This window comes from Desmodus rotundus, chromosome 1 (assembly GCF_022682495.2).
Source record: "Desmodus rotundus isolate HL8 chromosome 1, HLdesRot8A.1, whole genome shotgun sequence".
Taxonomy (NCBI): Eukaryota; Metazoa; Chordata; class Mammalia; order Chiroptera; family Phyllostomidae; genus Desmodus; species Desmodus rotundus.
Genome location: NC_071387.1, coordinates 162339885 through 162362924, shown reverse-complemented (window position 1 = coordinate 162362924; position 23040 = coordinate 162339885). Strand labels below are relative to the sequence as shown.

The 23040-nt window shown below is 43.4% G+C and overlaps 1 pseudogene; it reads right to left on the bottom strand.

Annotated features, from left to right (window-relative positions):
• Positions 1–22576: 22576 nt before the first annotated feature.
• On the bottom strand, positions 22577–22825 carry LOC112307427 (cytochrome c oxidase subunit NDUFA4 pseudogene; annotated as a pseudogene).
• Between the last annotated feature and the right edge of the window lie 215 nt (positions 22826–23040).

The window sequence follows — 23040 nt, the reverse complement described above, 5'->3', positions numbered from 1 at the left end:
TTATTTAACACAAGTATTATGTGACACAGGAGTCTTCATAAGGAAATAAAGACCCAAAGAAATGGGGAGACCTACTTTCTTTTACAGTAAGTTAAACAAAGAGAGGCAGTTATGGAAAAGTGAATAAACTATGTGGAGAGGCAAAAGGAAGACAAAAATTGTTTCAACAAGGTCTGTTTGTGTAGAATTCTCTCAATCTCAACTTATCCTTGATGATAAGAATGTTGCTTTCGTGGTATAGGGAAGTCATCTTTCATATGGGAAATTCATCTCCTGCTTTTAAGAAAAAGAAGGAAGCTCAAAGTGCTTTTTTGTATTAATACTTGCTGGTTTTCAAGTGCCGTTACCTCAGAATAGTCACTGTGCAGACCGGCATCTTCTGGGGGCGGCATCTTCTGAACTCCTCCTTCACAATGCAGTATAAAGAGAGGCAGCCTAAGGTGGAAGTTGAGAGCATTAAGCTTCTGACTAACCTGGGTTTGAATCCTGGCTCTGCCACTTACCAGCTGTGTTTCTGTGAGCAAGTTCTTCACTCCCTTCTTGGTGGCTTCATCTGAAAATAGAGCTTACTTCATAGAGTTGTTAGAATTAAATAAGTTAATGGATATAAAACATTTAGTACTGTGCCTGGCACATAGTATGTGCTCAATAAATGTTAGTGGTTCTTATTCATCTCTTTCTGGGAAATAACAGTGGATCTCCTAGTTAGCATGCAGACCTGGCCAGTGAAGCTGTGTTGGTCCTACACTGTGATTTCTCAACCATGTGGGTTGCCATGGTTTCCAGGGAAGCTGACAAGTGGAGTGGGCTACTCCAACCTGCCATAAGACTTGGGTTCAACTTCCTAAAAGCAAAAGGAGGCTGGAAAGCAGGTAATACTCAGTGATGAGTCACTCCTCAGTCTCCTGTCCACTTCATTCTGCCATTTTAGGACAGATTTTCAGTTAATCAAAGAGAGAAGAGACCATACATTTAGCTCTGCCTTATAGAGGGAAGACTTGCCAGTCTTGGCAAGCCCTGCCTCATACCAGCACCCTCCTCCCTGCTCTCTCCATCCCCCCTTTCCCCGCACAACCAAGGTAGAACACGTCTCTTTTTCTGTCTCCTCAAAAGGAGAATGAATGACTTTCCGATAAATATGCAAATGGCAAGAATAGAATCCAGTGGTGTCTGTAGTAAAGCCCTGGCCTGTTCTTGTCTTTCTACCGCCATGGGTCTCAATCCTGGCCTGTGCAGAGTCCTTGAGCAGAAAAAATAACAAGCACTCTGGCGCTGGGTGCTGGGGTACAGTCAGCCATGTTTATGAACTGCAGGGCGAGTTTCCCAACCAGAGCCTCACAAGGGCCGTCCTAGGGGTCGGCGCCGCTGTCTAATAAAAGACCGTTTTCGTAATCTGTGTTCAGTGAAAACGTACCATTTTCATTTATAGAAAGAGTGAAGCCACCTGCTATATAAAGGCCCCCTCCTCCTCTTCTTCCTCATTCTAGGGCTGAATCCTCTAGCTCACCCCCTCAGCCAGCTGTGTCCTGTCAAAGTTCCAATCTCCTCCCCCAGAAACATAAATCTTTCTGTCTACCCCATGTGCATTGCTTTTTATACTCTGTCTGGAGTCTGGGATTATGGCCTTACCCACAAAAATAGCTTCATCATTGAACGTGGTCAGCTGAGGGAGAACTAGGTGTCCCCTATCAAGTGAAGAGAAAATAGACGTCGAGTCTCCTTCAGAGTCCCAGCTCACTGATTCACTCCCTACCCATTCCCACACAGCTCCGGCTGAGTCAAGCACTGACAACTGAGAGGGCGGGAGGCAAGAGGCTCAGAAGGAAATGCTGCTGCAGAGACAGGAGCACAGGAACCCAGAGTGAAAGGAAGGGCCTCGGAGCAAACCGAGGAAGCAAGCAAAACAAAAAGACAGATGCAAACCTCAGTTAGCCAGTGGCTTGGGGAATGGAGTATTTTCGTTACTGGGAATTTCTAGTTCACTGTGAACAGAGCCAAAATCTTCTTCTTTTAACCCTTAATTTAGAAAAGCTTGCCACATACTGTTAGGTCCCTTTGTCATTGCCGTTACCAATGGGGAACAGGGGATCTTACAGGACCTGGAAGGACAGCAGTGTAGACAGACCCCCATTGCACAATGGAGTCTGAGGAGGGAAGGGTCCAACCTGGGTGATACATATAAGGGAACCTCTGCTTATCCTGAGACATATGTTTGCTTTTTTTTTTTTTTTCTCCCATGTTTTTGGCTTATCTTCATTATGGATTGCTGAGAATGTTAAATCTTAACTGTGTAGCACACCCTATTCATTCTCGTGATCTCAACTTGCATATCTTGTCCTCTGTGAAGCCTTTCTGATTACTCCCTCCCCAGTTATTTCCCTCTTTGCTTAGCAAACTGTGTTTGAGTAATTTGTTAACATAGGTCACAGTGATCAGGTGACTGACCCTGCTTGTTGAGAAGCGAAACTCCCAGTCTTTGCCCTGGGATGGTAATAATTCCAATTACTTGTGAGCTCCCAGAAGGCAGAAAACAAGTCCTGTTTTATTGTTGAACCCTAGCTCATGACCAGAAACAAGGGAGAAAAGGAGGGAGGAGAAAAAGGACGGAAATTTCTATAAATAGATAAGAGAGAAGAGAGAAACTGTTTATAGACTAGGTGGTTTAATCTTAATTCTGAGACATATCCTGGGTCTTGTTTCCGTCTGATCTGCAAAACAAAGTGCCTCTATCGGGTTTCTGAGTTCTGCTACCAGCTCAGAGAGATGATGTTTGTTTCTCCATGAATCGACCCATTCTCTAAATGTGCTGTAGGAGGAAGGGGCAGAATGGGGTGGGAGTTTAGGGAAGAAATTAGTCAGCAGGTATCAAGAGCCAAACAGACACAGTGTCGTCACCCTAAGAAATGTCCAAACCTGTAGAGAATTTTTTAAAGAGTTTATTTGAGTTAAACTGATGGATGACATGTGCTGGAGAGCAAGATTCCAAATATGCTAGAGAACAGTTTTGCAGCTTCTTTCATGCATTTGAAATTAAGGAGGGAAAGTAAGGAAGGTTACATGGGGGTGGGGGAAAGCAAAGTAGGGATTGGATTACAGGATGGTTAAGGCTTATTTCAAGGGTGTGTTAACCTAGATGCACAGAAACAATAGACAGGGCTTACTTAAGGCAAAAATAAACCTTTTACTAAGAAGTTACTTGCCTGGGGCATGACTACTGTCTATGATCTGCCCAGTTAGGAATTTGTGATCAGATCATCCTGTGAGGTTACTTTCCATAGAACCCCTTTTTTGTCCACAGTGTCAGATCTATGGAACTTGAACCTGAAGATAGATTGGAGACCAACCAAGAGATAGGTGGTCAACTCCATTCAACATGGCTGAGTCTCTGTGGGCCATAACAGAAAATCACCCAAACAGTCCTCGTTGGGCCATGACCTGTTGCTGAGAATGGAATACCAGGAGCAAAGCAAAAAGAGGGCAGGACCCTGGCCTTGTGTCCCATCACACAGCCCTGGTTGTGCCATGTTTCTGGGCTAGGATACAACTGCCTGGCCTCTGGCCCCTGAACCATTCTCATGGGAGGGCCACAGAAGAGGCAGGCAGAGCTGGTATCCCGGGGATTAGCTCCATCTGCCTTGAGTTTAGCAGCAACTTCTCATCCTTCCCTTTCCTGAGCCTTCTCCCGGTGCCTGGCCCCCAGGGGGCCCTGCAGCCTCATGCCTGCCTGGCCATGACATCAAGTCTAATTTAAGCCAAGGGACTGGTGATCCTTTTAACAGCCCTCTGAGAAGACATACATGTTGCTTAAAAACCAACCAACCAAGAGCCCTCTTACATTATGTGTTTTGTAGACAAGAGAATGCATGGTGAAGACTTATTGTTGAGGTGGTAACACTGTCCTTCCAGATTCTGCGCACGCTGACCTGGATGACAGCCCGCCCGGTGAGTGTACGTGCACCAGCAGTGCGTGTGTACGGCGCTTTACCCACACGATGCCACGGGAAGCACGGGACATGTCCTCAGCATGTCCTGCTGCCTGTGGACTCCTGGGGGGAAGGCCCAGTCCTTCTTTCTCTATTCTCAGTATCTAGCTCAGAGCCTGCCAAAGGGTAGGTGCTCAACAGATGCTCCCTGAATGAATATAATAATTCTATTTTCAGAATTTGATTATGACTGGATCAACTCAGGCCCAATGTCTCTTCACTCCTTTATAGGGATGAGCTCACTGAATGTCCCTGCAGTCCCAGCTCAGCTGTCACTCACCTCATGCCAGCAAGTCGAAGCACACAGGGTTCTGTCCCAGGCCCACTTGGACCTCATTTAATTCGTTCCTTCCCTCCCTCCCTGTCTTCTGGCAGGGTGCCCAGTCATCTCAGTTTACCCAAGTCTGAGGGGTTTCTCAGGACACAGAGCTTTCAGTGCTAAAACCAGGAAAGTCTAGCAAACTTGGGCAAGTTGGTCACTCTATTCCCCTTTTCCCTCTAAAAAGAGTTAATGAAATGTGATGTGGGCCCAGCCCTGAACTAGACCCTGGGGACATATCAGGAACAAGATAAAGCTTCTACCCCCAGCAAGCTCACAGTCTGATGGGATGGAGGCACAATAGGCGAGATATTAGAGAGTACCAAAGAGACACGCCTCAAGGAGGATGCGAGGGAGGGTGAGGTGAGGTTAGGGAAGGCTTCCTTCAGGGTGAGACATCAAAGAGCATGAAAATCAGAAAGTCTGACTAGTCAAATATCCCCAGTCCTGGTCAGGGAGACTGAGACAAGTATCTCTTTAAGTGGTGGGAGGTTACTCTACATCAGTACCCACTTACCTAGGTGCTTACTGTGAATCAGAGATTGACAGAGGCTGACAATGTCATACATGGTGTACCACTATTACACAGGGAAAGCACAGACTAGGCTATGTGTTGACTGGTTTTACCTGGGGTAACGGAGCTAATTACAGAGCAAAACTGCTTTTGCTCATGACTGAGAAAATGTTCATTTTATTTCCACCCCTTCTCATCAGCTTCAGCTCTCCCTCCTGTGCCCTACGTCCCTCTTCCCCACATCCCTCTTCCCCACATCACAAGACACATGATCATTTACATTCCTTTCTTATCACACCTCAAGCCTTGATCGCCGCCAAATCCAGAACGCAGAGCCTGAGGAAGCTGGCATCGAGGGTCACCAGTGCCTTCGACAGTACAGCACAAAGAGGCCAAGGAGAAAGCAAAAGATAACGAACTCCGTTCTGCATCAGACATTTTCCTCCTTCAGTAGAGGGTGGTGCTCTCCCTAGGGGAGCCTCCCTTAAACTTTTCTCCTTAGCTGAGTTCCTTTGCAATGTATTGCAGAACTTCTTCCCACCAAGCGTTTTCTTCTAGAATCCACCTAGTAGTCTGTTTTCATGGATTCAGCAATTCATTAACTATTGATGATTATGGACTCAATAATTAATTACTGATCATTCCTTCACAGTAGGATGATTTGTGGTATCATCCCAGTACGATAAGGGAGGGGAAGCCCTGTACCAAAAGGGACAACACACATAGCTTCTTTCTCTTTCTTAAATATCTTCAGTTATGTTTGAAGGTGGAGGGACAATAAAGGAAAAGAGTACGTTGAAATCATTTGGAAACAGGTTGAGCCACGAAGATAAAGCATAAAAGGATAGAAGTAAGGCCTCCTGCAACTCTAGAGGAGTACTACATCAAGATGAAAGTGACTTTTGATGAAAACAACTCAAATTAGCTTTATGATCTTGGTGGAAATAGCTCAAATTAGCTTTTATGAACTTATGTTCAAGGATGATGTTAATGATGAAGATAAAAAGGAGGAAGGTGCTATCTGTAACGCTGAGATCTGAGCGTTTGACCACATGCCATACATGAATTGATTTAGTGACTGAAAGCTTTGTACTGGAATGTCCAGCAATTTCATAGCAATTGGCACCCTGGATTGATTGGTAGCAGATGTTTAAACTGAGCCAAGATGGATTCTGGGGTTGCATCCAGGGTCATCTGCAGATGATACAATGATCCATTAGTGATGTCAGATGTAGCCAAGTAGGCGTGGGGAGTGAGTATTTCAAACACCCACCATCTGCACAGCTGCCACCATGGTTCGTTTGCGTCTCTCCTCATTCCACAGAGGTTGAATCACCTTAGCTCATTTCTTTCGTACTGCATTATTTATTAGAGCGCCATAGCTGGCTGGTCACCGTTTACTGCTCTTCTGAACACCAGACACACGGCTATGTTTGTAGACTGCCTTTCCTGATACTTCGGGAGAGCTAGGAGAGTGGTCTTTCGTACAGGAATCTTGTGTCCCAGCATCCCACGCCCTGCTCCCTGCTTCCTGTGGGGGCACAGTCAGTTTTGCAGCAACAGGGCTGATGTCATGATGATTTCAAATGATCTGGCCCAGAGACAACACCTACTCCCTGAGCCATATCCATGAACACTTAGCACAGTAGCTCGAATGAGTCCCATTTTTCCATGGATGTGATCTGCAGATGTCGGGATGAAACCTCGCCAGGGCTGCCTTCTGAAATGGAGCTTCCAGAGAGCAGTACACGACCACAGAAAAAGAAAAGCCTCCTGTAGACCAGCGAGAACTCTGGTCACCTGAATGCAACAAGCAGGGTTTCCAAAGGAAGTGAAGTAATCGCTTAGGAAAGGAGTACAGAAATTTTATTTTACCAAAAGATTTAGACTCACAGTACACTTGATGAAAAGGAATCATTTTTTTCTTTTGTATTCACAAATACTGGCACATTTGATTCTCACAATAACCCCTGGGCATGGGCTATGGATATAGCCTTTGAGAATGTTACCTTTGACTTGTGGTTGGGAGGGAGTGTCGGCAGCTTGCATCTCAGTCACAGGACTGGTGTAATTGTGGCAGGACTCAGGCCTTCTGGCCAATCCTAGAACAGCTCTCGCTCCACCTCATCCTGCCCTTACAAACCGGAGGTAGGCCACCTAAATTAAGTAGCAATCCATTTTTTTTTTTTTTTAAGAGAGAAATGTGTCTTTAAAAAAAATAAGAATGAGGCCCTGGTCAGTGTGGCTCAGTTGTCCCATGACTGAAACATTACGTGTTCGATTCCCAGTCAGGGCACATACTTGGGTTGTGAGTTCAGGCCCCAGTCAGGGTGGGTACGGGAGGCAACCGGTCGATCAACGTTCCTCTTTGTCATCGATGTTTCTCCCCCTTCTTCTCTCCCTTCCTCTCTCTCTAAAAAGAAATGAAAGAATGTCCTTGGGTGAGGATAAAAAAATGAGGATCAAAATTTGTGTCAAACATGGAAAAATTATTTTAGTTATATTTTATCACACGTTCAAAGATTTTTTTTTAAGGTGGAAAAACTAAGGGGCAAAGGACAGTAGAGACCAAAAAAAAAAAAAAAAAAAAAGGAAAAGGACATACGCAGAGTGCCACACATGCCTACAGCTTATTGGAGTAGTTGTCCCATAGTGTGGCTTTTCGGGATATAAAGGTGTGGTTATGTTTTCACAAACACAAGCACAATTATAAGCAGTACTTCTCCTGGGAACTTGGACCAGGAACCAGAGGTCTCTTAGCTCTGGCCCAAAACTAGGGATATAAATTCCTTTGACACTGATTACAGAACTAAGCTATTACCCTGGCTTCGGCTCTTTCTTTATAATAGTGAGCAAAAATGAAGGAAGACAACATAGAGTAAGAGAAACAAGTGAAAGAGACCTGAAGTCCCGGCCCTTTTAAACAGCACACTGGAATCACCGGGGAAGCTCTAAACCCACAAAGCCCAGGCTTCACCCCAAACCAGCTGCATCAGAACCACCGGGGTGTGGGACCCAGGCAGCAGCACGTAGAACCCCAGGAGTTTCTAATGCTTCTCACCACCATTAAGAACGCCGGATTAGAGCAGTGGTCCAAAAATGCTGACTCAGGAAAGGAAGAAGCGTCGAAAGGACTAAAGTGAGATTGGAGGATGGCCACGTACAACCTTATCCTAGAAAGGAGACTGAGAACAAAAGACAGAGGTGACTCAAGAGGACAGAACACAGGATGGGCACTGGTTGAAGAGGCTCACATTTGGAACACCCTAGGGCAGAGATGTGGGGTAGAACCAAGGGACTTAGCTGCAAAGTTCAGTGTAAGAACATCCCCCACCCTTCTTTTGCCTTTTGTTAAATAATTTTATTTTTTAAGTATATTTTATTGATTATGCTATTACGGTTGTCCCATTTTTTTTCCTTCCCTTTATCCCCCTCCACCCTGCATCTTCCCTCCCATCAGCATTCCCTCACCTTAGTTCACATCCATGGGTCATACATGTAAGTTCTTTGACTTTCCCATTTCCTATATTACTATTAACCTCCCCTTGTCTATTTTATACCTACCATTGATGCATCTTATTCCTTGTACCTTTTCCCCCATTCTCCCTCTTGCTGCTGATAACCCTCCATGTGTTCTCCACTTCTGTGATTTTGTCCCTGTTCTAGTCATTTGCTTAGTTTGTTTTTGTTTTTGTTTTTTAGGTTCAGTTTTTGATAGTTCTGAGTTTGTCATCATTTTACTGTTCATAGTTTTGATCTTCTTTTTTTCTTAGATAGGCCCCTTTAATATTTCATATAATAAGAGCTTGGTGATGATGAACTCCTTTAACTTGACCTTATCTGGGAAGCACTTTATCTGCCCTTCCATTCTAAATGATAGCTTTGCTGGATAGAGTCATCTTGGATGTAAGTCCTTGCCTTTCATGACTTGGAATACTTCTTTTCAGATCCTTATTGCCTGTAAGTTTTCTTTTGAGGAATCAGCTGATAGTCTTATGGGCACTCCTTTGTAGGCAACTGTCTCCTTTTCTCTTGCTGCTTTTAAGATTCTCTCCTTATCTTTAATCTTGGGTAATTTAATTATGATGTATCTTGGTGTGTTCCTCTTTGGGTCCAATTTCTGTGGGACTCGCTGAGCTTCCTGGACTTCCTGGAAGTCTATTTCCTTTGCCAGATTGGGTTTTCCTTCATTGTTTTTTCAAATAAGTTTTCAATTTCATGCTCTTTCTCTTCTCCTTCTGGCACCCCTATGATTCAGATATTGGAATGTTTTAAGTTATCCCAGAGGTTCCTAAACTTCTCCTCATTTTTTTGAATTCTTGTTTCTTCATTCTGTTCTGGTTGAATGTTTATTTCTTCCTTTTGTTCCAAATCATTAATTTGAGTCCCAGTTTCCTTCCTTTAACTGTTGGTTCTCTGTACATTTTCCTTTATTTCACTTTGTATAGCCTTCACTTCTTCCTCTATTTTGCAACCATACTCAACCATTTCTGTGAGCACCCTGATTACCAGTGTTTTGAACTGTGCATCTGATAGGTTGACTATCTCTTCATCACTTAGTTCTATTTTTGGAGCTTTGATCTGTTCTTTCATTTGGGCCATATTTTTTTGTCTTGATGGGCCTGTTACATAGTAAAGGGTGAAGCCTCAGGTGTTCCTCAGGGCAGGGCAACTCATGTTGTCGTGTCATGGTGCTGTGTGTGGCGTAGGGGTCTGAGAGGGAACAATGGCACTTGCTTGGGTCTCGGCCAGCTTTCAGTCACTTCCCCTGCTACCCACAAGCAAATTGGGCCTTTCAGTGCTGATTCCTGGGTAGGTGGGCTTGTGTACATTCTAGGACCCCGTGGGTCCCTCCAATGGACTCTCCTGTGAGACTGGGAGTTTCTCCCACCACCACAGCCCCCACAGGTTTTTTCAGTCAGATGTTTTGAGGATTTAGTTTCCCACGCTGGAACCCTGGGTTGTGCAGTCTGTCTCACTCCCCAGTTGTTCCTCTGGGCTTATCCACAGGTGAATGTGGAACCACCTGGTCCACCAGCTACCACCTTGCCACACATCCTCTCCACCCCGGCTGCCCGTCTGCACCCCTTCTACCAGTCTAAATGAATGTTTCTTCTTTAACTCCTTGCTTGTCCAACTTCCATACAGTTAAATTTTCTGGCAGTTCTGGTTGTTTTTTGTTTTTAAATTTGTTGTTGTCCTTCTTTTGGTTGTGCGAGGAAGGAAACTGTATCTACCTATGCCTCCATCTTAGCTGGAAGTATCTTTTGCTTTAATTAATTTTTATTCCTAATAAAATATTTTAAGGGTTGGGAAAAGGGTACTAAGCCCCCAATTCATTTGGTTTGGGCCTTACTCTGCCTCACACAGCAGCAGTGTGGGAGGAATTCTCACCTGAGGGAACACACAACCCTCCAGCTGTCTGCCTCTTAAGAAGTGAAAACTCAGGGACAATGAATAGGACAGCCATACAGAAAGGCACACCAATCACCTGTGGAGGCACAGGACAGGTCAGGAAAGCAGGCAGCTGGCAATGGCAAGTCAGTGAGGGGCTCTGAGACAACATGTGATGAGAATGGGAATAAAAAATCACCCCTCCAAAGTCCTTCTCAGACTGAGTCAGGATGAAGAATTTCTCCCTTTGCCCATGATCAGAAGGAAGCTGTGAGAATTCATTTCAGAGCCATGTCGATATCACCATCAAGTCACCTGATACTGCTTCTCCACTCCTCAGCATCATTGCCCCGCCCAGACTCTGTCAGAGTAGCAGCTCCCACTCCGCTTTGCTTCCTGCACGATGCACAGTTCAGCATCCAAACAGCATGTAGGAGAAACTAAGTGAATGTTGGTGGAATGAGCAGCTAGAACATGGCTGCTATTGTCAGGGACTCTATAGGTTAAATTCCCTGCCTCCCCCAGAAAAGCCGATGGGAAAGCCTTCTGTGAATACAGGTCCCAGGGAGGCACTTCCACTCTCCATCCAAGCTCTTTCAAAATGGGGGCAGGGGAGTGGAGATGTGACTAGAGATCACCAGGAGGTGACAATAACATCATGACACCTGGAGACAGCAGGGCAGGAAGGCCGAGGGGTGAAGGGGGTCAAAAGGTCTTGTCTCTTCCCTCAGGGCAGGGCCAACACTTCAGGGTCAGTTGAGGGACCACAGCACCTGATGTCACTGCTTCTCAGAAAATGAAGCTGGTGATCAAGTGAGATGTTATGGTGCTGCAATCCTTTCTAGAAAGCCTGAACCATTTTGAAATTGGATGTCCCACTGGGCCTGAGGACTGGATATTTCTATTGGTGAGAAAAGCTCTTATTTCCTCCAAAGCAGTAGGTTCTGAGTAAGCATTTGGAGCCTCTCCGGAACTTGCCACTTTCTGAATAAAGCATCCTGCAATTAGGAAACAATTACTTGGAAGTGTACATCTCAGTCTAGCTTTTTTTTTTGCCCATAACATACAAAAAGTTTCCAGTCTGTGTCTCCCATGCCTGATGTTCTATATTAATCACATTCTGAGGTGTAGCTGGGGGCCTGGCTTGGTCTGAACTGTCAGAGAGAGGATGCAGATATACCGGTCAAGGCAATTACAGAGATAGGTCAGGGCGTTAGAGGCTTTGGCTGCTGGTGCTGGCGATTAGGTTAGAATCAATTGGACAAATAGATTAGGGTTGGCTGAATGGGCTCATTCGTTCAAAGGGAAATAAAAGACTATTTTAATCATGACTAAGCCACATCGTCCCACCAGGCAGCCCTCGTCAGTGCCTAAGAATGTCTGTTCTGGGACCCTAAGGCCCAGCTCTGTTAGACGGGTCTCTGCACCTGCACTGGAGAGGAATATGGTCAGGACGCCTAGGAGAAAATCTAGGTCAGCCTCTGTTGCTTCCCAAAGATTGCAGTTGTGTGACATGAAATGTACTTCTCATTTGACCCAGATAACTACTGGAGCCCAGTTTATGAACATAGGCACTTTCAAGCAAGTCAAGTGGCTGCCAAGAAATATATATGTTTAGTCCAAGAGCTGGACTATATTTAGATTGCCTGTGACTTTGTAATTCTCTATCGTCTCCTAGGCCTGGCTGGTGGGCCCTTACCTTTCATCAATACTGAGTGAAGAAACCTTCCAGATCAGAATGGGGTCTGCAGTGTATGAGTCTCCTGCCATGTTCTGCTAACTTCAGTGCCTTCTGGAAAAGAGGGCTTGGTCTAAGGTTTCCTGGGTGTTTCTGACAGAAGCACTCAGGCCTTGAGAGTTGATCAATACTATTTATTCCTTCTGGCTGGGGAAATCTGGGAGAGCAAACTGATCTCAGTATTTAAGGGGAGGTAGGATTTAGACCCAAGTTCCTCAAATCTGATTGCACCTTAGACTTGAACTAGGGGTGGAGGTGAGGGCTGGATTTAACAATATTAATGCCTGGATTCTATCCAGATTTCTAATTTAATTGTCTGGGATGAGGTTCAGACATGAATATCTAAAGCTCCTCAAGTGATGGTACTGTGTGGCCAGGGTTGAGAACCCCTGATTTCAGGTCCTCAGCTGAAAGAAAATGTGTAGGTGTGTGTATGTTTCCTATTTCTCTAATTAGATAATAGACTCCTAAAGAGCAAGCACAATGACCCATGTTTCGGCATCTTTTCCCTCAGAGTTTAATAGAGTGCATGCAATATACAGTGGGTTCTCAATAAGTATTTAAATATGAATTCTTGGATGCATGGACAAGCAGTATAATTCCTTTGGCAATTGTGTTTACTTGAGGCAGCGACTACTATTTTAAACACGCTGCACGGCAGAGGTTATTTTAGGGAGGTCCGAGCCAGCTGGACTTGCCACAGTGACATCAACACCATTCTAACTGCTTCAGAAATGTCTAGATGGAAAGACCTTCCAGACAGTTAAAGGTAGAAGGTGTTTTTTCTTTTCTCGTTTTTTCTTTGCTTTGTTTTGCTTTTCGCAAGTCTCTGATAAGAAGAACAAAGGAGCCTTATTCTTAGACATATTATTTGTTTCTGTAACCTGCTGGGGAGGATTATCTCATTATCTAGTTTTCCTTAAAGAAGTTAGACAAGACAATTGTGTCACTTGTCTAAATACTTCTGGAAGCATCCTCTACAATTATCCTCTGATACATCATTATGTTCAAGTACCTGAAGTTCTGAACACTTCCTTCTGATCAAGAAGGAAACTGAGAAAAGTGTGGAGAAATAGAGAGGTGAGCAAGAAGACGATGGCAAGAGGGGCAGGTTGGACCCGGAGTTTGGATTGAGCATTTCACTACAAGCCATTTTTGCTCCACAGCACTTTTTCCCGTGGATTAAATCATAAAAATAACCCTAAAGAAAAGCATAGAGGAGCACTTTGGCTTTTAGAAAGTAGCAAACACAACATGGAAGGAAGGATTGTGAATCAATAATTTAATTAAGAGACTGGATGGAGATTCACAATTAAGTGCTCAAAATGACCATGAAAAGCAATGAATTTCTTGCCTTTCTTTCCCGTGTTCCTTTCTCTCTCTCCTTCCCTCCCTCCCTTCCTTCTCATAAACACTAAATGAGCTAAAAAGAAAAGCTCACAGTCTTCACATTCCCTCTAAAATGTCATGATTTAATAGGGAAGACAGAAAATGGTAGCAGCAGCTCTGACAAAGAGTGGATGTGAGGTGCCCAAAGGCAAGAAGCTGGGGAGGAAGGGCTACACTCCCAGAAGAAAGGAGCAGGCTCGTAAATGAACCCAGAACTGGTTCTCAGAGTCAGAAAGGCCATCTAAGTCCATCTCGTCCAGAGTCCCTCTTGGGATCCTTCACCTGTCAGTGATTGGATGACCTTTCCTAACAATCTGCTGTCACTCCACTGCCAGACAACTCTGGCACCCTTAGGACAAAAGACAGACAGAGTCTGTGTCAGTCAGTATCAGTCAGACTCCCTTGATTATAAGAGTCTAAAAAATTGACAACTGAGCCAAAACAAAAAAAGTAATTTAGTAGCTGGTATCACTGAAATGTCCAGGGTATATGTCTGGCTTGTGGCAAGGCGGGGTGGCGGGGCTCAAATGGCACCATCAGGGATCTGCTGCTCTCTCTCCTCTCTGCTTCCCTCAGGCTTGGCTTCCTCCTCAGGCGTCCACCTGCAGCTCAAAGATTCTATTTGCTCAGCAAACCAAGGACGAGAGAGAATCTCTCCTGTGAGTCTTGGACAACTCTCGCCAGCCCAGCTTGAGTCAGGGCTGATCCCCAAACTAAGAGAAAAGAAATAATTAACGATAACTCCACGATTTCAGACTAGGAAACACGAGAAAACGTTAACACCTTAGCCAAATTAAGATAATCAGAAAGAGGACTGGGTTTGGAAAAAGGAGAAATCGGAAAGGCAGAATTTGGCGGTAGATAAGTCAGAGGTATTGGTGTGACACTAATGAAGAAGGATGACGGGTGCTTAGAGAAGTTGCAGGGGTGATGAAGTTGGAACTGGGGGTGAGAATTTGGGTCGTTCCATAGAAGTGGGACTTGGAGCAAGAGAATTGGTTGTGTTCAATGAAGAAGAGTGTATAAAGTCTGGGGAGGGCATGGGGGCGGGGCTTGTGAGCTACAAAGAATTCTGCAAGTGGAAGTTTCTATTATTAGCATCAGGATTGCATGTATGAGACAGGAGGAAAACAAGAAACCAGTGAAGGAGAAGGAGAATGTGGGAGGGAAACTGAGATACTGCAGATCACAATAATTATAATTAGTTTTTTTAAGTGATAGGAAACTCCATTTATATTGGTTTCTTTATTTTATTTTTTTTAAGGAATACTTTGACTCATGTAATAGGTAAGTTCAAGGTGGTTCAGGTTCAGATGCATGTAAAGTCTCAAAAACTTTGGCATTTATTCTTACTCTTTTCATCTTATTCTGCTTCCCTGGGTTGGCTCAGGAACCTTCTTCTTGTGGTGACAAAACAGCTGTCAGGAGCTCCATTCTACCTTCTCCATTGGGGACAGCAATTCTCCCCAGATGATTCCAGTGAAGGGCTCTGAATTCGTCTGACTGACTCTGGTGTAGCCGCCACTATATGTCCATTGCCAAGCTAATCTCTGGGGCCATCAGGTTGGTATGCTCTGATGTTTATGTAAGTCAACGCCCATCTCTGGAGTTAGGCATGGAGGCTTCCAAACCACATGGACTGATAACACAAGAAAGGTGGTTTCCTGGAGGAAAATTGGGGTGCTGTTCACAGAAGAATGTGAAATGGATACAGCAAAAAATGGTGACTATCCGCTACAGAAACCCAGGGAAGAATGTCAGGTAGGGCCGTCGTCACACTGTCACATGACCCAGAGGTTGATGAAGATAGACATGCAGGAATGGGCCCCGTGTACTTTAGACCTGTGGATGCGTCATTTGTTTCTTTAAAAGATGAGAAACATGGGAGGAAAATAGATTTTAGTGGATGAAGGGGGGAGTAGGAATAAAAACACCTAAAGGCAGGAATTTGATATTTAAAAGAAATCTATCAGTAAAGGAAGCAGAGAGATGAACTCTAACCCAACTCCTACACCCACCGAGTGAGGCACTGTGCTAGGCACTGAGGGCACTGAGATGAATAATTCACAGACTGTGCCCTCAAGAAACTCAAAGCTTGGAAAGGAAGAGAGGATTGTCAATGAATCAAGTATGCAGTGTAGGGATACTTAATGATTCCAAGGTTGCAGGGTGGGAAAGTACACCAGTGACAGCCTGACAGTAGGTCGGAGCGCCCTACAAGAGAGAAGGATGAAATCTGAATGTTCCACGGTGTCAGGGAAGGCTTTCCAAGGGAGGTGGTGCCTGAGCTGGTTTTTGTGGCATGAATGAAATTTGCTCTATGAAGCAAAATGGGGAAAAGAGAGGCAGGCAAAGGCAAACATTCTGTAGAAGGCTCATGAGTGCACATTGCTGGTGTGAGACATGCAGGAGCTGGGCCTGTGTGATATGCCCAGGGGTTGGGCTTTGTCCAGTGGTGTTGGGCAGTAGGCAGTGAATGGTTTTCAGCCAGGGCAAGACATGTCAGATTAACATGTTAGAAGACTCTCTGGAGTCAGTCTGGAGAGGGAGCCATGCGGAGACAGATGGACCAGTTGGAAGGATGTGTTGGTAGTTATGGGAAGGAGTGCCAGAGTTCAGCCCAAAAACTGGGGCAGAGAAGAGGGGATGGAGTGGAAGGATCATCCGGAGCAGAGAGAACTTACAAAACTGGTGATTGTTGGGTGGGGAGAAAGAGGAAAGCTCTGAGGACAGGAGCCCAGGCCCTGGGGGAGGAAGTGAGACCCAGACAGGGCCCTGCCAAGCACGCAGGTGGGGAGAGGATCATGGGAGGAGTGGTCCCCAGAGAGTCAGGAGGGCAGGCTGCACACCCTGCTGAGGCGGACACAGGCTGAGCACTGCTGGGGAGGAAAGATGGAGAATATGGACAAAAACCCAGAGCGTTAGAGAGGAGGGCAGGGGAACAGCTGGAGAACTTTAATTTTCTCACTTAAGATTGCAGTGAGATCACCTGTTGGGAGTGAGTGGGCTTCAGATTTCCCTGTGGGGAAAAGGAGGTAGTAACAGAACCAATCCATCTCTGAGTCATGCCAGCTCCACCCCCACCTGGCCCTTCTCTCCATCTCCTGCCATTTGCCTTGTCTAGGTCTTCATTAACTCAGCAAGGCTGCGCCGGGAGGATGTGGGAGTGCTTGTCAGACCTCCATCAACCCAGGAGCTTCTTCAAACTTTCACCCACCCAGCATCTGATTCAGGAGGCCTGGGCGTGAGACCCAACACGTGTGTTTTCAGAACTCTTCATATAGGAAATTCTGAAGTGCATCCTTACCTCCTCCGCGCCCCGCCCCCTCACAGCTGAGAATCACTGAGGTACACAGGACTGAGTCCCGGGGCTTGCTGTGGTGTGGGAGAAGATGCACTGGAACCGTTTGCAGACACCAGGTGGGTGTCAAGTGACTTGTGAAAGGAGGACACAGAGCAGGCGGCTGTGCCAGCAGATCCGGGAAGGCACAGGGGCTGCTATTGTTGTATCAAGGGGATGTGCCTCTTCCAACCCTACAGGAGTGCCAGTGACCACACAAGAGACTCAAATCTGTAGAAGCTGGGCACAACTAAAGATAAACACACTTTTCTGAAATATTATGGTCATTCTTCTAAAGGCAAGGAATGAAAATAGAGAGGAAGGAAAAAAAGCCTGGATAATGGAAAGGTACTGGGTGGTTATCTCCAAAAGTTGCAGCAGTTGTGTGAAGCACTGCCCTCTGCTGGTTACAGTGGGGCCTGCAGCTGTATGACACCAGCATCCTTGACTTCTTGATTGCACTCGAGAAAGGACAGGTGAGTGAATGGGGTTTCTGAGTTACTGTAGGTCAAGTCACCAACAATCGTTAAATACACGTATATGACTCTTCAGGTAAAAGCTGAGCCTGAAACTTTAGACCTGGATATGTGCCAATTAACTATGTTCAAATTAACACACAAACTGTCCGGGAAAACCGCTAAGGCCCTGAAAATGTTTCCTAGGAAAATATTTTGATGTGCATTTAATGGCCACAGTCACCTGGAGATAAAGTGCACAGGTAGAGATTTTTCCTGGAATTAAGGAATAAACTTTCAAAAAAGATTTGGTAATTCTGTGCTATTAATAACAATGGCCAACATTTTATTGGACATTTATCATGACTGACACCTTGTATGCATTACATCAATTAACTCTTACAGCAACCCAAGGAAGTAAGAACTATTATCATCACTTTACTGGTGAGGTAACAAGTATAGTTACCTGGGCTAAGGTCACAAAACCTTGGCAGAGCAAGGAATTAAACTTAGAATCATTATGCAGCCTCCTTGCCCACTGCCTTATCACGCAGACCCAAACTGTTTATCCCATACTCATGCAGTGGGTCCACGGTTCTTGTGACTGGGTGCTGCTCTTTCTCCCTGGGCCACTTCAGGGATCCAGACTCCTCCAGCCTGTGTCTCTCTATTAACTGGCATTGGTCATTTTCATACACATCTTGCCAGCCAGAAGAAAAGAGCAAGGAGAAAGCACTCCTGCATCTTAAAAGCTATTGCTCACATGCCAATGGCAAGATCTAGATCCTTGGCCACAGCTAGATGCCAAGCAAGGAGGGGAATATTGTCTCTGGCCAGCCACTTTCCAACACCAACGCTACACCATGGGAGGGGAAGCAAGGATTTCGGCAGTCAGCTGGCCTTCTCTGTCCTCCCTCTAGTAAGTATGATGGGATGGCCCGCTGACTCAGGTCATAGTTCTTCAAGGAGGATGAAGGCAACTGATCACGACCCCAGGTGAGCACCACCTCAAGATCTTGAGGCTGGGGTTTTGAGCAAGAAATCATTTGTGTGGTGCTTTTCTTGCTGGCAAAGCATATTTACATCTATTACCCCATTTAATCCACACAACTCCTGTGAGGTGGGATTATTTATTTCCCAGATAAGAAAACCAAAGCTAAGCAGCGGGTGACTTGCCCAAAATTCCTACAGCTGGGACTCAATGTATTCTCATCACCAGATCCTAGGAATAGTGGTGACTGCTAAGTTTAGAAGGAGCTTGATCAAAATATTTTACGGTGAGGGGAGAGGAGTGGGCAGAGCTGCGAGCAGAAACAGGTGATGCAGTCCATGGCCTGAACCAACATCGCTCATCGAACAGGGACTCTGGCAGTTCTTTGACCAATTACTGCCAGGAATTCTAAAACTGGAAAAGGTTGGTAGTGGGAGAGCAGGGAGGCGACAAGGCAGGAGTGACAAATAGAGGCTGTTGGAGAGACAGCAAGGTTCTCAAAATTTCTCTTTATTTTCTACCTCCACCAAATGTCACAGAGCAAACAAAACCATGGCTTACATTATACAATTTAACGGTATACATTGAGGATTTTATTTACCCTTGACAATTTCATCATTTCTTGATTGGTATAGATTTTTCCTTCTGGGAGTTTGAATCTTTACTTCCCTCCCATCCACCCCATACCCTCCTTTGAGTGTTATCAGAGTCTCTGATAACAATCTAGTGATAAGGAGGAACTATCTTTACTTAACTTCTTACCAAGCTTTCATTCTGAGCTAGTGTTAACATTTAAAGATTTTAAAATATTTTTACTGTGAAATTGTTAAATATACAAAGCAGAAAAGCAATACGAAAACATGCAGATAAAAAACTTAAACATTATTTGCAAATGTCTTTCTGTTATTGATTTCTAGATGAATTTCATTATGTTCAGAGAACAGGGTTTGATTCCAATTATTTTACATTTGGTAAGGTTTATTAAAGGCACAGATTATGGTTTATCTTGGTGAATGTTCCATGTACACTGGCAAAGAATGAGTATTCTGCTCTTGCCAGGTAAAGCGTTCTAGATATAGTTCAGGTCAAGTTTGCTCAGGTCTTCTGTAGGCTTACTGATTTCTGTTCACTTGTTCTGTTACTACTTGTTACTGAGAGGAGAGTGATGAAATCTCCAGCTATGGCTGTAGATTTGTCTATTTTTCCTTTAGTTCTTTCAGTTTTTGCTACATATTTTGATATTCTGTTGTTAGGGGCATACACAATTAAGATTGTTGTATCTTCATGGTGAATAAAGCCTTTTGTTATGAAGTGTCTCTCTTTATCTCTGAAGTATTTCTTGCTCTGAAATCTTTATCTGATAATAATCTAGCCACTCAAGCATGGTATATTTTTCTCCATCCTTTTACTTATTACCTGTCACTTGTTTACATTAAAGTGGATTTCTTTCTTTGTTGTTGAATTTACCGGAGTGACATTGGTTAATAAAATTGTACAGTTTTGGGGTGTACAGTTCTATAGCACATCATCTGTACGTTGCATTGTGTGTTCACACCCCAAGTCAAGTCTCCTTCCAGCCCCATTTATCCCCTTGCTCCCTTCTACCTCCTCCCAACCCCCTTTTCCTCTGGTAATCACTCTACTGTTTTCTGTGTCCATGAGTTTTGATTTGTTTTTGGTTTTTTTGCTTAATCTTTTCACCATTTTCACCCAGCGCCTCAATCCCCTCCCCTCTGACAGACATCAGTCTGTTCTCTACATATGAGTCTGTTTCTGTTTTGTTTGTTAGTTTATTTTGTTCATTAGACTCCACATATGAGTGAAATTATATGGCACTTGTCTCTCTCTGACTGGTTTATCTCACTGAGCATAATGTTCTCCAGGTCCATCTATGCTGTTGCAAAGGGTAAGATTTCCTTCTTTTTTACAGCTGAGTAGTATTCCATTTTGTAACTGTACTACTGTTTTCCACAGTGGCTGCACCGGTCTGCATTCCCACCAACAGTGCACTAGGGTTCCCCTTTCTCCACATCCTCTCCTATGCTTACTGTTTGTTAATTTGATAATAGCCATTCTGACAGATGTGAGGTGATATCTCACTGTGGTTTTAATTTCCATTTCCCTATTAAATACTGACATTGAGCATCTTTTCATGTGTCTATTGGTCATCTGTATCACCTCTTTGGAGAAATGTCTGTTCAGGGACTTTGTTCATGTTTTAAATTGGATTGTTTGTTTTCTTGGTGTTTTTATAAATTCTTTATAAATTTTGGATACTAACCCCTTACCAGGTATATTATTGGCAAATATGTTCTCCCATTCAGTGGGTTGTCTTTTCATTTTGTTGATGGTTTCCTTTACTGTGCAAAAACTTTTTAGTTTGATGTCCTATTCGTTTATTTTTTCTTTTTCTCTTGTTTCCCTGGCCGAAGAAGACATATGCATCCCACAAATTTTAATATCTTGTTTCTTCATAATCTTTCAGTTCAAAATACAGCATGGGGCAAAAGTGGGTTTACAGCTGTGAGGACGCAGAACACAGAGTTTATTCTTGTATTGTTATGTATTAGTTAACTGTACCATTTAGCATATGAACAACTGTAAACCTACTTTTGCCCCAATGATTTTCTAATTTTCCCAATAATTTCTTCTCTGACCCACGGGCTAATTAGGAATGCATTATTTAGCCCTGGCAGGCGTAGCTCAGTGGATTGAGTGCTCCGAACCAAAGGGTCACCAGTTCAATTCCCAATCAGGGCGCAAGCCTGGGTTGCAGTCCAGGTCCCCAGATGGGGCCGAGTGAGAGGCAACCACACACTGATGTTTCTCTCCCTCTCTTTCTCCTTCCCTTCCTCCTCTATAAAAATAAATACGTAAAATCTTAAAAAAAAACCTTAGACTTAAAAAATAAAGAAATGCATTATTTAATTTCTGAATATTTAGACTATAACCACATATCTTTCTTGTTATGGCTTCTAATTGAGTTCTGATGTGGTTACAGAACATAGTAAGTATAATTTCAATCCTATTAAATGCATCAAGACTTGTTTGATAGCCCAGTGCCATTATCTATAGATTGATTATGGATGTGCACTTGAGAAGAAGACAGTTTTCTGCTGTTTTGGGGTGTGATGTTCTATAACTATTAAATAGAGGAATTGTGGTTCAGATCTTCTATATCACTACTGATTTTCTATTTACTTATTCTATCAATTACTGAAAAAAAGCATTAAATTTTTGTATTTCTTCTTACAGTTCTGTTAGTTTTTGCTCTATGTATTTTCCCCATCTGTTTTTTGAATGTATAAATATGTAGGATTATGTCTTCTTAATGAATTGACCACTTTATTATTACAAAATGTCTTTTTTATCTTTGACAATAATCTTTGTCTTTAAATCCATTTAATCTCATATAAGTGTAGCCATTCCAGTTTTCTTACGATTATTGTTTGTCTAGTATATCTTTTCCCATTCCAGCCTTCACTGACTCTGAGTTTTTGTATTCAAAGTGGGCTTTCTTGTAGATAACACTTGTTGAGAGTAGCAAGTTTGGCAACCTCAGCTTTTTATTTTTAATATTTGGCAATTTATATTTGATGTAATTATTGATACAGTTGGGTTTAAATATAATGATTTGCTATTTGTTTTCTCTTTGACCTGACCTCTGTTCCTTCTTTGTATCTTTTCCTACCTGTTTTTTCTATCCGCTTTTGGATTTGAGTATTTTTATATTCTATCATTTCTCCTCTATTGTCTTATTGACTATAGCTCTTTTTTTATGAACTTATTTTCATCGTGGTTGTTGTAGGGTTCACAATAACCATCTTTAACTCATCACAATCTGTTTTCAAATATTATGCTACTTTACACTTGTATATTTCCACTTCTCCCTTCCATCTTTCGTATTAATGTTGTCATATATTTTACCTCTGCATATGTTATAAATTCCACAATACATTGTCATTATTTTTTCTTTAAACAATCAATTTTTAAAAGAAATTTAAAAATTAGAAATAAGTATTTTATATTTAATCACTTTATATTAAATATTTACCCTTTTTAGTTTTCTTTATTCCTTTGTACAGATCCAAATTTCTATCTGGGATTATTTCTTTCAGCTTGAAAAATATCCTCTTTCACTTCTTTTACTGCAAGCCTGAAAATGTTCTTATTTTTGTCTTTACTTTTGGAGAACATTTTTGTTAGTTATAGATTCTAAATTAACAGTGTTTTTTTTTTCTTTCAGCACTTTAAAGATGTCACTTCATTTTCTTTTGGCTTCCATTGTTTCTTTATTTTTCTGAGTTTCAAATATTTACTGATCAGTGTAAACCGAAATGCAATGCATCCACATGATCCTGTGCCTTTGGAGGAGAAATATTTCCCGGTTCAGTGGAAAATTGTGCAGGTGGCTCCTGGAAGACCTTCATTCTAAGCAGCTTCAGGGTTTCAGTTAGAAGTCTAGACCTCCCTTCCTCAGTTTGCTGGCATCTGCATTCACTGAGTAGGACTTGTATTGATTAGCGGGGCCCAGTTTGTTCCAGGGGTCTGGGTTATTTTATGTGTCCCAACAGATATCTGGATTGAACAATGCCAGGTACAAGACATACAGTGTGACCCTAGTACCTCTGGCTCCAATAAATACAAAGAAGGGCAGCAAGCTTGGATGCACCTTGGTCTGACTGAGGGTTTGGCGGCACATAGTTGAGGCCGAGGGCCAGGAAGCAGAGAAACACAAACTGCCCCGCCCAGGAGCAGGAAGTCATGTGGTTTGTCTTTTTTTTTCCCTAGGTTTTGCTGAACTTTCTGAATCTGTGGGTATATAGTTTTCATTAAATTTTGGGAAACTTTTGGCCATTATTTTTTCAATGTCTCTTTCTGAAAAACAAACAAACAAGAATAGGTGAACTTAGGAGT